This window comes from Triticum aestivum, chromosome 1A (genome assembly GCF_018294505.1).
Source record: "Triticum aestivum cultivar Chinese Spring chromosome 1A, IWGSC CS RefSeq v2.1, whole genome shotgun sequence".
Taxonomy (NCBI): Eukaryota; Viridiplantae; Streptophyta; class Magnoliopsida; order Poales; family Poaceae; genus Triticum; species Triticum aestivum.
Window position 1 is genome coordinate 53,531,805 of NC_057794.1, and position 13,500 is coordinate 53,545,304.

Consider the following 13,500-nt stretch of genomic DNA (forward strand, 5'->3'; position numbering starts at 1 on the left):
GACATCCTCTGCAGCCATGTCGTCGATGAAGATGTCGACGTCGGGGAAGAAGTTGTCGTCGGGGAAGTAGTCGTCGGAGTCCGTGATGAAGAATCAGTAGTCGCGCGGAGCGCTCCCCAAAAACCTTATCACGCTTCTCCCGTACAGGACTCAAAGTGGTGCGCTTTCGGAGGCCTACTGTCTCGACTTGCGGTGCACACCGCAAGCTGGGATGAGGAAGACTGCAGCATCTCAGAGAATGGAACCGGTGGCGATAGGAAGAAGAAGTTCTGGTGCATCTCTCTAGGAGGAGCGACCTCCCTTTTATAGGCGCAAGAGAAGGAGGCGAGAGGGCAGCGACAGGAGGCGAAATGAAGAGATGGAGGCGAAGCGAACAGCCAGCAGCCGAAGGGCTGCACCATTCGCATTCGAACTCCACTTTCTCAAAATCTTTTCAGCTTCCGTGTGACCTTTCGTATACCCGTAGTGCGTGGCAAAAATTTAGATATCGGCTCGGCTCATTCCCGCAACCCACGGTGCGGCGCGGCGCGTCGTGACGAGGCGTGGCGTGGCGTGGTGAGGCAGGCGGCGGAGGAGGAGCCCGCGTGGATATCCCTCTTGTTCTCATGCTCGTACAAGTGGGGAAAGAACCTCCCTTATAAGGAGGTCCAACTCCCACTAAACTAGCAATGTGGGACTAAACTTTAGTAGTATCCCTTGCCTTGCACAAATGGGCTAAGTGGGCCTCTAGGATTTATTAGGAATTTCTGAAATAGTTATTGGGCTGCCCAAAATAGACTAAATTCCAGCAATCCCCCACCAGATCCCAAAGGCACACAGAAATTTGCCTTTGGTTCCAAAACACTGTTTTATATACCGGTACTGCAGTGGAGACTGTTAAGTTGAACTTCCACCTAGAACTCTATGTTACACTAGTAAGCAACTTGAACAGTGGACTGGGCCTTGAACTGCAAGTTTTCTGCGAATTTAGCTTCACATAAAGCCTTGACCGATATGTGGCTACTGTGGGTCTTCCCCGCGGGTGGAGCTTATGTGTCATACTCCGTGACCTTTCATGAGTTTACTAGAGAGAACCCTACTCTCATAGATTGCGACGTTTGACAATCAGACTTATATAGGTGTGTTCTTCAAAAGATGTTCTGCAGGATAACATCTCTGCTTAAATAAGCCACTTAGAACACATTAAGATATACATCAACCTGCCATGCATATTAGGAGAGTATTGCATCTTCATGGAGTGGCATTGTGAATAGTAAGGATACTCTCCTCTCAGTTGACCAACAGCTTGTCTTCCACATCTAATTCACGGGATCTCCGATCACAAAGAATAGGTTACGACTATGAACAACTCATATTGTGGGTCTCATACCCATATCCCTCGATGCGTTATCTATCACATTACGTGATAGACCCTTAGTAAAAGGATCTGTCAGATTTTTAGACGTTTGGATATAATCCAACGCAATAACTCCGGAGTTTTTCATTTTCCTGACAGACTTTAACCTTCTCTGATCGTGTCTTGATGACTTCATGTTATCCTTTGAGCTTCTCACTTTCGTGATCACAGTTTGATTGTCGCAGTTCATAAGGACACCCGGTACAGGTTTCTCAACAACCGGCAAGTCATTCAAGAGCCGGCAAAGCCAATCTGCTTCAACCGTAGCTGTATCTAGTGTAGTGAGTTCTGCTTCCATTGTTGACCTCGTTAAGATGGTCTGCTTGCAAGACTTCCAAGAAACAGCGCCACCTCCATGAGTGAATACATAACCGCTCGTGGGCTTTATCTCATCAACATCTGAGATCCAGCTTGAGTCACTATACCCTTCAAGCACCTTTGGATGCCTGGTGTAGTGAATTCCATAATTTGCAGTGCCTTTCAAATAACGCAAAATACTCTCTAGAGCTTTCCAATGCACATCTCCTGGTTTTGAGACAAACCGACTCAGTTTGCTAACAGCAAAAGAGATGTCAGGTCTTGTAGCACTTGCTAAGTTCATAAGCGAGCCAATAATCTGAGAATATTTCAATTGACCTCTAGCAATTCTTCGATTCTTTCTAAGTAACACACTCGCATCATATGGTGTTGGAGAGGGCTTGCAGTCACTATAGCCAAAGCGACTCAAGATCTTTTCCACATAGTGAGATTGAAGCAATGTAATCCCACCATCATCATCTCTCAACAACTTGATGTTCAGAATGACATCAGCCACTCCTAAATCCTTCATCTCAAAACAACGAGATAGGAAATCTTTGACCACCTTAATAACATTCAGATTTGTTCCGAAAATTAGTATGTCATCAACATACAAGCACAGGATAACTCCCTCGCCCCCACCATGGCGATAGTACACACATTTTTCAGCTTTGCTCACAACAAAGCCTGCATCTATTAAAGTTCTTTCAAACTTCTCATGCCACTGTTTGGGTGCTTTCTTAAGTCCGTACAAAGACTTCAGCAACTTGCACACTTTCCCTTCCTGACCATCTAGTACAAACCCATCTGGTTGTTCCATATAAATTTCCTCGTCCAACTCTCCATTTAGGAAAGCAGTCTTAACATCCATTTGATGAACGAGAATACCATGCGAGGCAGCTAGTGAAAGTAGAACTCGAATAGTGGTCGGTCGAGCCACAGATGAGTAAGTATCAAAGAAGTCTTCACCTTCCTTTTGGGTATAACCCTTAGCCACTAGCCGAGCCTTGTACTTTTCAATAGTACCATCAGGCCTAAGCTTCTTCTTGAATACCCATTTGCATCCTATAGGTTTGCACCCATAAGGACGATCAGTTATCTCCCAAGTTTCATTCGCCAAGATGGAATCCATCTCGCTACGAACCGCTTCCTTCCAGTAGTCAGCATCTTCAGATGCATAGGCCTCTGAAATAGAACTGGGAGTGTCATCTATGAGATACACAAGAAAATCATCACCAAAGGACTTTGCAGTCCTCTGTCTCTTGCTCCTAGTAGGAACTTCATTGTTCTCCTCCACAGGACTTTCAAAGTGTTCCATCGAAATGGCAGGTTCGGTAATTGTAACTGGTTCCTGATTCGATGAACTAGGCATCTCCTGATTAGATGAGGTAGCCATATCCTTCATGGGAAAGATATCTTCAAAGAAAGTCGCATCATTCGACTCCATGATCGTACCGACATGCATGTCAGGTACCTCAGATTTTACAACCAAGAATCTATAGCCAATGCTATGAAAAGCATATCCCAGGAAAACACAATCCACAGTCTTTGGTCCAAGCTTCCGCTTCTTTGGAATTGGAACATTGACTTTCGCCAAACAACCCCATGTTCGTAGATAAGAGAGTTTTAACCTTTTCTTCTCCCATTCCTCGAATGGAGTTATCTCTTTGTTCTTTGTGGGAACTCGGTTTAGGACATGACATGCAGTCAATATCGCCTCCCCCACCATGCCTTGGAGAGACCCGATGTGTCTAACATGGCGTTAACCAAATCTGTTAGAGTACGGTTCTTTCTTTCGGCCACCCCATTTGACTGAGGTGAATAGGGAGGCGTCCTCTCATGGATTATACCATGTTCCGCACAAAAAGCATCAAATTCATTGGAAAAATACTCTCCACCACGGTCGGACCTAAGCCTTTTGATTTTTCGATCAAGTTGGTTTTCCACTTCAGCTTTATAGATCTTGAAAAAGTTCAAAGCCTCATCCTTAGATTTCAGAAGATACACACGGCAGTATCTTGTGGACTCATCAATTAACGTCATGAAATATTTCTTTCCACCTTTTGTCAAAACACCATTCATTTCACATAGATCTGAATGTATGAGCTCTAGTGGTGCAAGATTTATCGTTTCCGCAGTCGTGTGAGACTTACGAGGTTGCTTAGATTGCACACACACTTGACACTTAGATCCCTTGACAGTGGTGAAACTAGGGATTAATTTCAACTTCGCTAGTTGTGACATGCAACCAAAGTTAACATGACAAAGACGTGAATGCCACACATTTGATTCACTATTGTTGAAAATATGATTAACAACTTTATTGCAAACGTCTGATAAGGATAAACGAAACAGACCTCCTGACTCATAGCCTTTACCAACAAAGGTTCCATACTTGGATATTACAAATTTATTCGAATCAAAGACAAGCTTGTAGCCATCTCTACACAAAAGAGATCCGCTAACAAGATTTTTATTGACGGAGGGGACATAATGCACGTTCTTCAGCCGCACGATCTTCCCCGAAGTAAACTTCAGATCGACCGTGCCAACACCACGAACAGAAGCACTTGAACCGTTGCCCATCAGCACGGTTGAAGTCCCTGCGGTCTGATAAGACGAAAACATGGAAATATCACCGCATACATGCACATTAGCACCCATGTCAATCAACCAGTCAGGAGAATGACATACTGAAAGAATAGTGGGAAATATACCATACCCAGCATCCTTCATGTCAGTGTCTCCAATGACAACATTAGCGGTCTTGCCGCCTTTCCCAGGATGACGCTTGTCATAGCGATTAGGGCAACTAGGAGCCCAATGATCAGGATCCCCACACACATGACAAGCACCTTTCTTCTTGCCATTCTTCTTCTTGAAGTTCGTGTGTTGCACAACCTTGTTCTTCCCATCAAACTTTGCTTTACCATCAAACTTGCCCTTGTTCTTGAACTTGTGGGGCTGGAAGTTCTACTTCTGTACCTCATTGGCACTAGATCCTCCCTCAATACCTTGAGCACGTGTGTCCTTTGCTCTCGCCTTTTCTTCCACATCAAGAGTGCCAATGAGATCCGGAACGGAAAACTCCTGCCTCTTATGCTTCAGTAAGGTAGCAAAGTTCCTCCATGAAGGAGGAAGCTTAGTGATGATACGTCCCGCAACAAACTTGTCCGGTAGCATACAACTGAAGTGCTCAAGTTCTCTAGCAAATGACTATATCTCATGAGCTTGCTCAACCACGGAGCGCTCTTTAGTCATCCTGTAATCATAGAATTGCTCCATGATGTACAACTCAGTGCCAGCATCCGAGACCCCAAACTTGGCCTCGACTGCATCCCACATATCTTTTCCATTATCAATTGACGCATAAGCATCAACTATGTTCTCACCAAGAACACTCAAGAGAGCAGCCTTAAACAGAGTATCCATTTTCTGAAAGGCTTGTGCCTATTGAGCATCAAGCTCCCCTTCAGGTTTGCCAAGAGTGGCGTCATAGCAACTCATGGTTTGAAACCATAAGACTGCTCTCACGCGCCACCTCTTATAGTGGATACCCTCAAACATAGGAGGTCTCATGGAAGCAGCAAAACCACTTGGTGTAAATTGCCTATAATAAGGTTTTTGGATTGTTGGAAATATGAGCAATTTACCAAATAATTTTGCTAATGGAAATACTAGATAAAGCATGACTAATATAGGAAATAAAAGCAAGTCATGCAATCTGACAGAGAGAAGGTAAACATCGTCTGCATATATGAACTTGTGCTAAACACATCTAGAACAAACACTAGATGAAGCTGCTTATACGACATAGAACCTAACATATGTAGGGAAGAAACTAGAGGCAAGAACTGTAGCAGGACTCCTAATAGAAGGAACAAGAATACGTACGGGACAGCAGCAACAGAAGCACTGGACTTGGGGTCGACATCCTCTCCAGCCATGTGTCGATGAAGTTGTCGATGTTGGGGAAGAAGTTGTCGTCGAGGAAGTAGTCGTTGGAGTCCATGATGAAGAAGTTAGTAGTCGCGCAGAGCGCTCCCCAAAAACCTTATCACCCTTCTCCCGTACAGGACTCAAAGTGGTGCGGTTTTGGAGGCCTACTGTCTCGACTCACGGTGCACGCCGCAAGCCGGGATGAGGAAGACTGCGGCACCTCAGAGAATGGAACCGGTGGCGAGAGGAAGAAGAAGTTCTGGTGCATCTCTCTCGGAGGAGCGACCTCCCTTTTATAGGCGCAAGAGAAGGAGGCGAGAGTGTAACGCCCCAGATATACTTTCCATATTTGTATCCAACTCTTGCCGTCTCCGGCGCTAAGTTATATTTATTTCTCGGGTTTGGGTTTTTGTCTCCGTGTGTTGTTTTTCTTTTTCGTGCATCTCTTATCATGTCATCACGTGCATTGCATTTGCATACATGTTCATCTCATGCATTCGAGCATTTTCCCCGTTGTCCGTTTTGCATTCCGGCGCTTCGTTCTCCTCCGGTGGTCATTTCTAGTCTTCTTTCGTGTGTGGGGTTTAAACATTTCCGGATTGGACCGAGACTTGCCAAGCGGCCTTGGTTTACTACCGGTAGACCGCCTGTCAAGTTTCGGGTCATTTGGACTTCGTTTGATACTCCAAAGGTTAACCGAGGGACCAGAAAGGCCTCGTGTGTGTTGCAGCCCAACACCCCCCAAATTTGGCCCAAAACCCACCAAACTCTGCTCCATGTCCTAGAGCGTTCGATCACGATCGTGTGGGCGAAAACCGCACCTCATTTGGACTCTCCTAGCTCCCTCTATGCCTATTAATACCCCCTCCTTTCGGATCTCTTCTTCCCCCGTCCGAAACCCTAGTTTTTTTTAAAAAAAAAGATCTCCACCGACGGACGTGTCCGCCCCCGGCCGGAAAACGTCCGTCGCCGACCCCCGCCAGTCGCTGCGCGCCACGTGTCCCTCGCCGCCGCCGCCGCCGTCCCGGCCCGGGAGGCCCAGGAGGGGCCCCCGCGAGCCCGCGCCCCCGCGCCTCTTCCTCCTCTCGGGCGCCGCCGCCTCCCCGACCTCCGGCGACCGGCGCCGTCGCCGCCACCGCACCGGCCGCCGCCGCGCCGGGCCCCGCCGCCCGTCCGCTCCACGCCGCGCGCCCGCGCCTCCGTGGCCGCGCCCTCGCCCGCGGCCGGCCCCGCCGGCCACCTCGCCGCCCCTCGACACCGGCCACCGCCTCCCCCTACACCGGCGGCCTCGGATCCGGCGCCGACGAACCTCGTCGCGCGCGCCCAGCTACAGTGCCCGATCCGGCTACAGTAAACCCTAGATCTAGGTTGACTTTCCCTCTTCCCCATTATTTTTTTGCTATCTTTGACTGCTTGTATCTCCGCAACCGTAGCTCCGTTTTGGGCATATGATATATCAAAATCTTTGCCTCGACATATACATCATTTCAATCCATTACATCATTTACATTTGAGGTCATCTTGACGCCCAAAATGCTGTTAGAAGGAGGCTTCGTGAGTTAAATTGCAGATCCGTTAGTTCATCATGCACTTTTGTCATTTTTGCCATGTTTAATTCGTGCATGATATGCCTGTGCCCCTTTGGGATGAATTGTTAAGCATTTTGTCTTCTTTCCAGAGGTGCCACCCATGAATTTTTAGGATGTGTGTGTTGTCTTATGCAAGCTTGCGAAAAGAGGTACCTGAGATTGCAGATTTCAGGGACCTAGTGATTTTCACTAAGTCTGGGATATTTTAGTTCATGATGCTATATGTCCAGCTTGTTTCCTAGTGATCCGTGCCTCTTTTGAGGATGATCAGTAACGGAGTTTTGATATTTATGTTATGCTCTATCCATCCATGTCTTTGTTTGCATATATGGAGTGCTCTAGGTTGACTCAATCGAGCTCAACTTTTGCTTCGTTGTTAATCTGGGCAGATCGTCAACTGGTTTGCGATTTTGCCGATGCTACCGTTAGTGTTCCATGCATGCTATGCCTTCGTTCTTGTCATGTGTAGCTAGCACTTTGCACCTTCTTGCTGGTTATATGCTTTCCTTGCCATGACTTGCACCGTAGTGAGTGCATCGAGCTCGTTTACATGCCTTCGTGTGTTATATTTCAGCGTGTCTCAGTTTTCACTAAGTCTGAAAACTGATTGTGTTCGAGCTATGTTCGTGAGCTCGGTAGAGTATTTTGTGACCCCTTTTGGCCCCAGGTCACTTTGGGTGTTTTGTTAAGCTTGTTGAGTAGCTCCATGCCATGTTCTTACTTGTCATGTTCAGGTTTTCTATCATGTTGTTTTGCTGCTCCGAAGAGAGCATCGTGATCTGAAATTTCAGACTAGTGTTAATTTCACCAAGTCTGGAATCTGTTTTGCATTTGCGTTTTAGCCATGCTTGTTTGAACCTCTTAATGGATGAATTTGCCTATGGCTCAGTGCTAGTGTTTTGTCAACCATCTTGTGTACATCACTGCCATGTATTTTGTTTTCATGTTTGGTGGCTGTAGCATGTTCAGTTCGTTGCATTTAGATGCCTACTTGCTGCAAATCGCAGACCGGTGTCGTATCTTAAAACGCTTGCCATTTCCAAACCGTAGCTCCGATTCCAATGATCTTTATATCGTTTTCAATCGATTTCATCCCCTCTATCCAGTGGCACACTTGGTTTTCCAAGTTGATGCCAGGTTCATGCATTTCCTGTCATATCTTGCATTTTGCATCCCGCATCGCATCCCGCATAGCATATCGTCATTTCATCATATTGCTTGGACTTGCCCGTGGTTGATTGTATCCTTGTTGCTTGTTTGTCTTGTTGGGTAGAGCCGGGAGACGAGTTTGTTTCCGAGGAGCCCATTGAGTTTGCTTGTGAGGATCCAGTCAACTCTGACAACTGTGCAGGCAAGATGATCATACCCTCGAAATCACTACTATCTTTGCTATGCTAGTTTGCTCGCTCTTTTGCTTGCCACTGCTACGATGCCTACCATTTGCTTGTCAGCCTCCCAATTGCATGATTGAACCTCTAACCCACCATTGTCCTAGCAAACCGTTGATTGGCTATGTTACCGCTTTGCTCAGCCCTTCTTATAGCGTTGTTAGTTGCAGGTGAAGATTGGAGCCGTTCCTTGTTGGAACATTTATTTTATTTGTTGGGATATCATTATATTGCTATGTTATCTTAATGCATCTATATACTTGGTAAAGGGTGGAAGGCTCGGCCTCTCTCCTAGTGTTTTGTTCCACTCTTGCCGCCCTAGTTTCCGTCATATCGGTGTTATGTTCCCGGATTGTTGCGTCCCTTACATGGTTGGGCTATAATGGGAACCCCTTGATAGTTCGCCTTGATTAAAGCTTTTCCAGCAATGCCCAACATTGGTTTTACCATTTGTCACCTAGCCTCTTTTTCCCTTGGGTTTCCGGAGCCCGAGGGTCATCGTATTTTAGCCCCCCTTGGGCCAGTGCTCCCTCTGAGTGTTGGACCGAACTGAGCTGCCTGCGGGGCCACCTCGGGGAAACTTGAGGGTTGGTTTTACTCGTAGCTAGTCTCATCTGAGTGTGCCCTGAGAAAGAGATATGTGCAGCTCCTATCGGGATTTGTCGGCACATTCGGGCGGTGTTGCTGGACTTGTTTTAACCTGTCGAATTGTCTTGTTGTACCGGGTTACCGAGTCTGATCGGTGTGTCCCGGGTGGAGGTCTATTCCTTCGTTGACCATGAGAGCTTGTCATGGGCTAAGTTGGGACTCCCCTGCAGGGATTGAACTTTCGAAAGCCGTGCCCGCGGTTATGGGCAGATGGGAATTTGTTAATGTCCGGTTGTAGATTACTTGAACTAAACTTAATTAAAATGAATCAACCGTGTGTGTTACCGTGATGGCCCCTTCTCGGCGGAGTCTGGGAAGTGGACACGGTGTTGGAGTTATGCTTGCGCAGGATGTTCCTTTAGCTTCTCGCTCGTGCTTCGCCTTCTCTTCTCGCTCTCTTTTGCGTATAAGTTAGCCACCACATATGCTAGTCGCTTGCTGCAGAACCACATATATTTGCCTTATCCATTCCTATGAGCTTAAATAGTTTTGATCGCGAGGGTGCGAGATTGCTGAGTCCCTGTGGCTCACAGATACTATAACTCCAGATGCAAGTCCAGGTGATTCCGCTCCAGGTGACGAGTACGAGCTCAAGTGGGAGTTCGACGAGGACTCTCAGCGTTATTATGTTTCCTTTCCCGATGATCAGTAGTGGTGCCTAGTTGGGGATCGATTCAGGGCCTTGTCGCATGTTGGGTTCTTTTCTATTTTGGCGCCGTAGTCGGGCCATGAGTGTTTGTTTGATGGATGTTATTTATGTACTCTGATGTGACGTGGCGAGTGTAAGCCAACTATGTTATCTCCCCCTTTTATTATGTATTACATGGGATGTTGTAATGATTGCCTGACTTGCGACATTGCTTTCAATGCGGTTATGTCTCTAAGTCGTGCCATGACACGTGGGAGCTATAGCCGCATCGAGGGCGTTACAAGTTGGTATTCAGAGCCATCCCCGACCTTAGGAGCCCCCATTGCTTGATCGTTTTTAGCAGCCGAGTTGTGTCTAGAAAAATGTTTTGAGTCCTTAGGAATTATATATCGGAGAGCTTAGGAATTATTTTACTTCCCAGTCTCCTCATCGCTCTGGTAAGGCATCCTGATGTAGAGTTTTGACTCTTCTCTTCTCAAATTTCACTAAATTTTTTTTTAGGATCACGCGAGTATCTTGGTTTTGTTCCGATGGTTTTGTGACGAGAACATTGTTCTTGGTGCCTCCTGTCTTTAGGGGTTGTGGCAGTGTCCCGGGGAGTTGAGCTCCGAGGTGTTGTCGTCACAATTTTATCGTTGCAATTCTGGTATACTTGAGATATGTGCGCGACATCGGAAATCTCTTTTATGCAGTTCGTTGGTGAGATAACCTCGACGCCACCTAGTACTGGGGCGGGAGTTCGGGAGTATCGCCATAACTTGTATAACGGATGCTTTTCGAAGGTTGAGGTAGATGGTTTCCGAAGTTTTCCTGGTTATGTGTTGAAGGATGGATACAGCTGGATGTAGGATTTGCTAGTTTGGGTGAGATATTGTGCTTCCCCTGTATCCCCAACACCTGATTGCATAACCGGAATGGTTCGGGAGTTTCATAGGTGGGAATTCTAGTAGCTCTAGTTCTTCTTCCACGGATATTGGTTTGAGATTGGGATTTCTTACCGATTATTCGTTCTTGATCCGTACCTTGTTGAATTATTTCTCTACCTTAATTCTACGTGGCTTCTCAATTTATGGATATGTGACCATTTGAAGAGGAATGCATTCGTTCATTTTGTTCGGATGTGAAGACTATATGTTGCAATTTTCATTCCGTTGGATTCAGCTTCTATATTGTTGTCTATCAATGTGCTAATGGTGGTCAACCTGTTCAGGATGGCTCCTCCAACGCGCACGACTCCGAATCCTGATCCGCCTCCACCTTCGCCTCCTCCGGAAGCATGGCAAGCTGTGATGGCCGCTACTAATGCAAATACATAGTTGATCATGCAAATCCTCCAAGAGCGGAATCAAGGAAGTCAAGGGAATCAAGGCAACAATCAGCACCACTTTGCTACACTGAACCAGTTCCTTGCTAATGGCCCAAAGACGTTCAGCGGTTGTGTTGAGGCTACCGATGCTGACGATTGGCTAGTGGATCTGGGCAAGCATTTTGAATGCAGCAACGTCAGGCCTGAAGATTTCGTCAAGTTCGCTTCTTTCCAGCTCAAAGATCAGGCTGCAGAGTGGTTCCAGCAGTACAAGGATTCCAGAGGTGGACGTGTTATCACTTGGGATGATTTTCGTCAAGATTTCCGCGCTCATCACATCCCTCAAAGTGTGGTTGAGAGTAAGCGTCAGGAATTCCGCAATCTGAAGCAAGGCTCTTTGTCTGTCTATGACTACAACAAGTTGTTCCAGAAGCTCGCCCGTTTTGCCAAGCAGGATGTTCCTAATGAGAAGAACTACCCCACTCATGATCTCGAGTTGGCGGCAGTTGTGCACGCTTTGTTAACTTGGAGACATCTTCTATTGGGAAGGAAAGTGGACATTTTCACTGATCACAAGAGTCTCAAGTACATCTTCACTCAGCCTAATCTCAACCTCAGGCAGACTCGATGGGTCGAAATGATTCAAGAGTACAATCCGAGTATCGAGTATACTCCAGGCAAGGCTAATGTGATTGCTAACGCTTTGAGCAGAAAAGCATATTGCAACAGTCTGATTCTCAAGCCTTATCAACCTGAGCTTTGTGAAGCTTTCCGCAAACTTAATCTGCAAATTGTTCCTCAAGGTTTCCTCGCCAACCTTCAAGTCTCTCCTACCTTAGAAGACCAGATTCGCCAAGCCCAACTTCTTGATGCTATGGTGAAAAAGGTGAAGATTGGTATTGCAAAGAGTCAGTCCAAGTACAAGTGCTACCGACTTGATGACAAGGACACTCTCTTCTTCGAGGATCGAATTGTTGTGCCCAAAGGTGAACTTCGTAAGGTGATCATGAACGAGGCTCACAACTCTCTCCTCTCCATCCACCCTGGTAGTACGAAGATGTATCAGGATCTCAAGCAAACTTATTGGTGGACTCGAATGAAGCGCGAGATCGCTCAATTCGTGAACGAGTGTGATGTCTGCAGAAGAGTGAAGGCAGAACACCAAAGGCCAGCAGGTCCCCTCCAACCTCTTGCCATTCCAGAATGGAAGTTTGACCACATTGAAATGGACTTCGTGACTGGGTTTCCAAAGTCCAAGCGTGGCAATGATGCTATATTTGTTGTCATCGACAAGCTCACCAAAGTGGCTCATTTTCTGCCTATCAAAGAGTCGATCACTGCAGCTCAATTGGCGGAACTCTATACCTCTCGCATTGTCTCTCTGCACGGTATTCCTCAAGTGATATCTTCAGACCGTGGCAGCATCTTTACCTCCAAGTTTTGGGATTCTTTTCAGAAGGCCATGGGCACCAACATCCGCTTCAGCACAGCTTTCCATCCTCAAACGAGCGGTCAAGTCGAGCGTGTCAACCAGATTCTCGAAGATATGCTCAGGGCTTGTGTGATCTCCTTCGGCATGAAGTGGGAGGATTGTCTTCCTTATGCTGAACTCTCATACAACAACAACTTTCAAGCAAGTTCGGGCAAGGCCCCCTTTGAAATTCTGTATGGCAGGAAGTGCCGTACCCCTCTCAACTGGTCGGAAACCGGTGAACGTCAGCTGCTGGGTAATGACTTAATCATAGAAGCAGAAGAAATGTGCAAAGTCATTCGTGATAACCTCAAAGCAGCTCAATCCCGCCAGAAGTGCTACTATGATAGTAAGCACCGTGAATTGGCTTTCGAGATCGGAGATCATGTTTACCTCCGCGTCTCTCCCATGAAAGGTACTCGTCGCTTCGGTATCAAAGGGAAGCTTGCCCCTAGATACGTGGGACCTTTCAAGATTGTCAGCAAGAGAGGCGACCTCGCCTATCAACTCGAGCTTCCTTCAAACTTTGCAAATGTTCATGATGTGTTCCATGTCTCTCAGCTTCGAAAGTGCTTCAAGACTCCTGACCGCACCGTCAACTTCGAGGACATTGAGCTCCAAGAAGATCTCTCCTATCGTGAGCACCCAGTTGCTATTCTTGAAGAGACTGAACGCAAGACTCGCAACAAGTCAATCAAATTTCTCAAAGTTAAGTGGTCTCACCATTCCGACCGTGAAGCCACCTGGGAACGTGAGGATCACCTCCGTTCTGAGTACCCGGAGTTCTTTCAGTCCTAGATCTCGGGACGAGATCTTT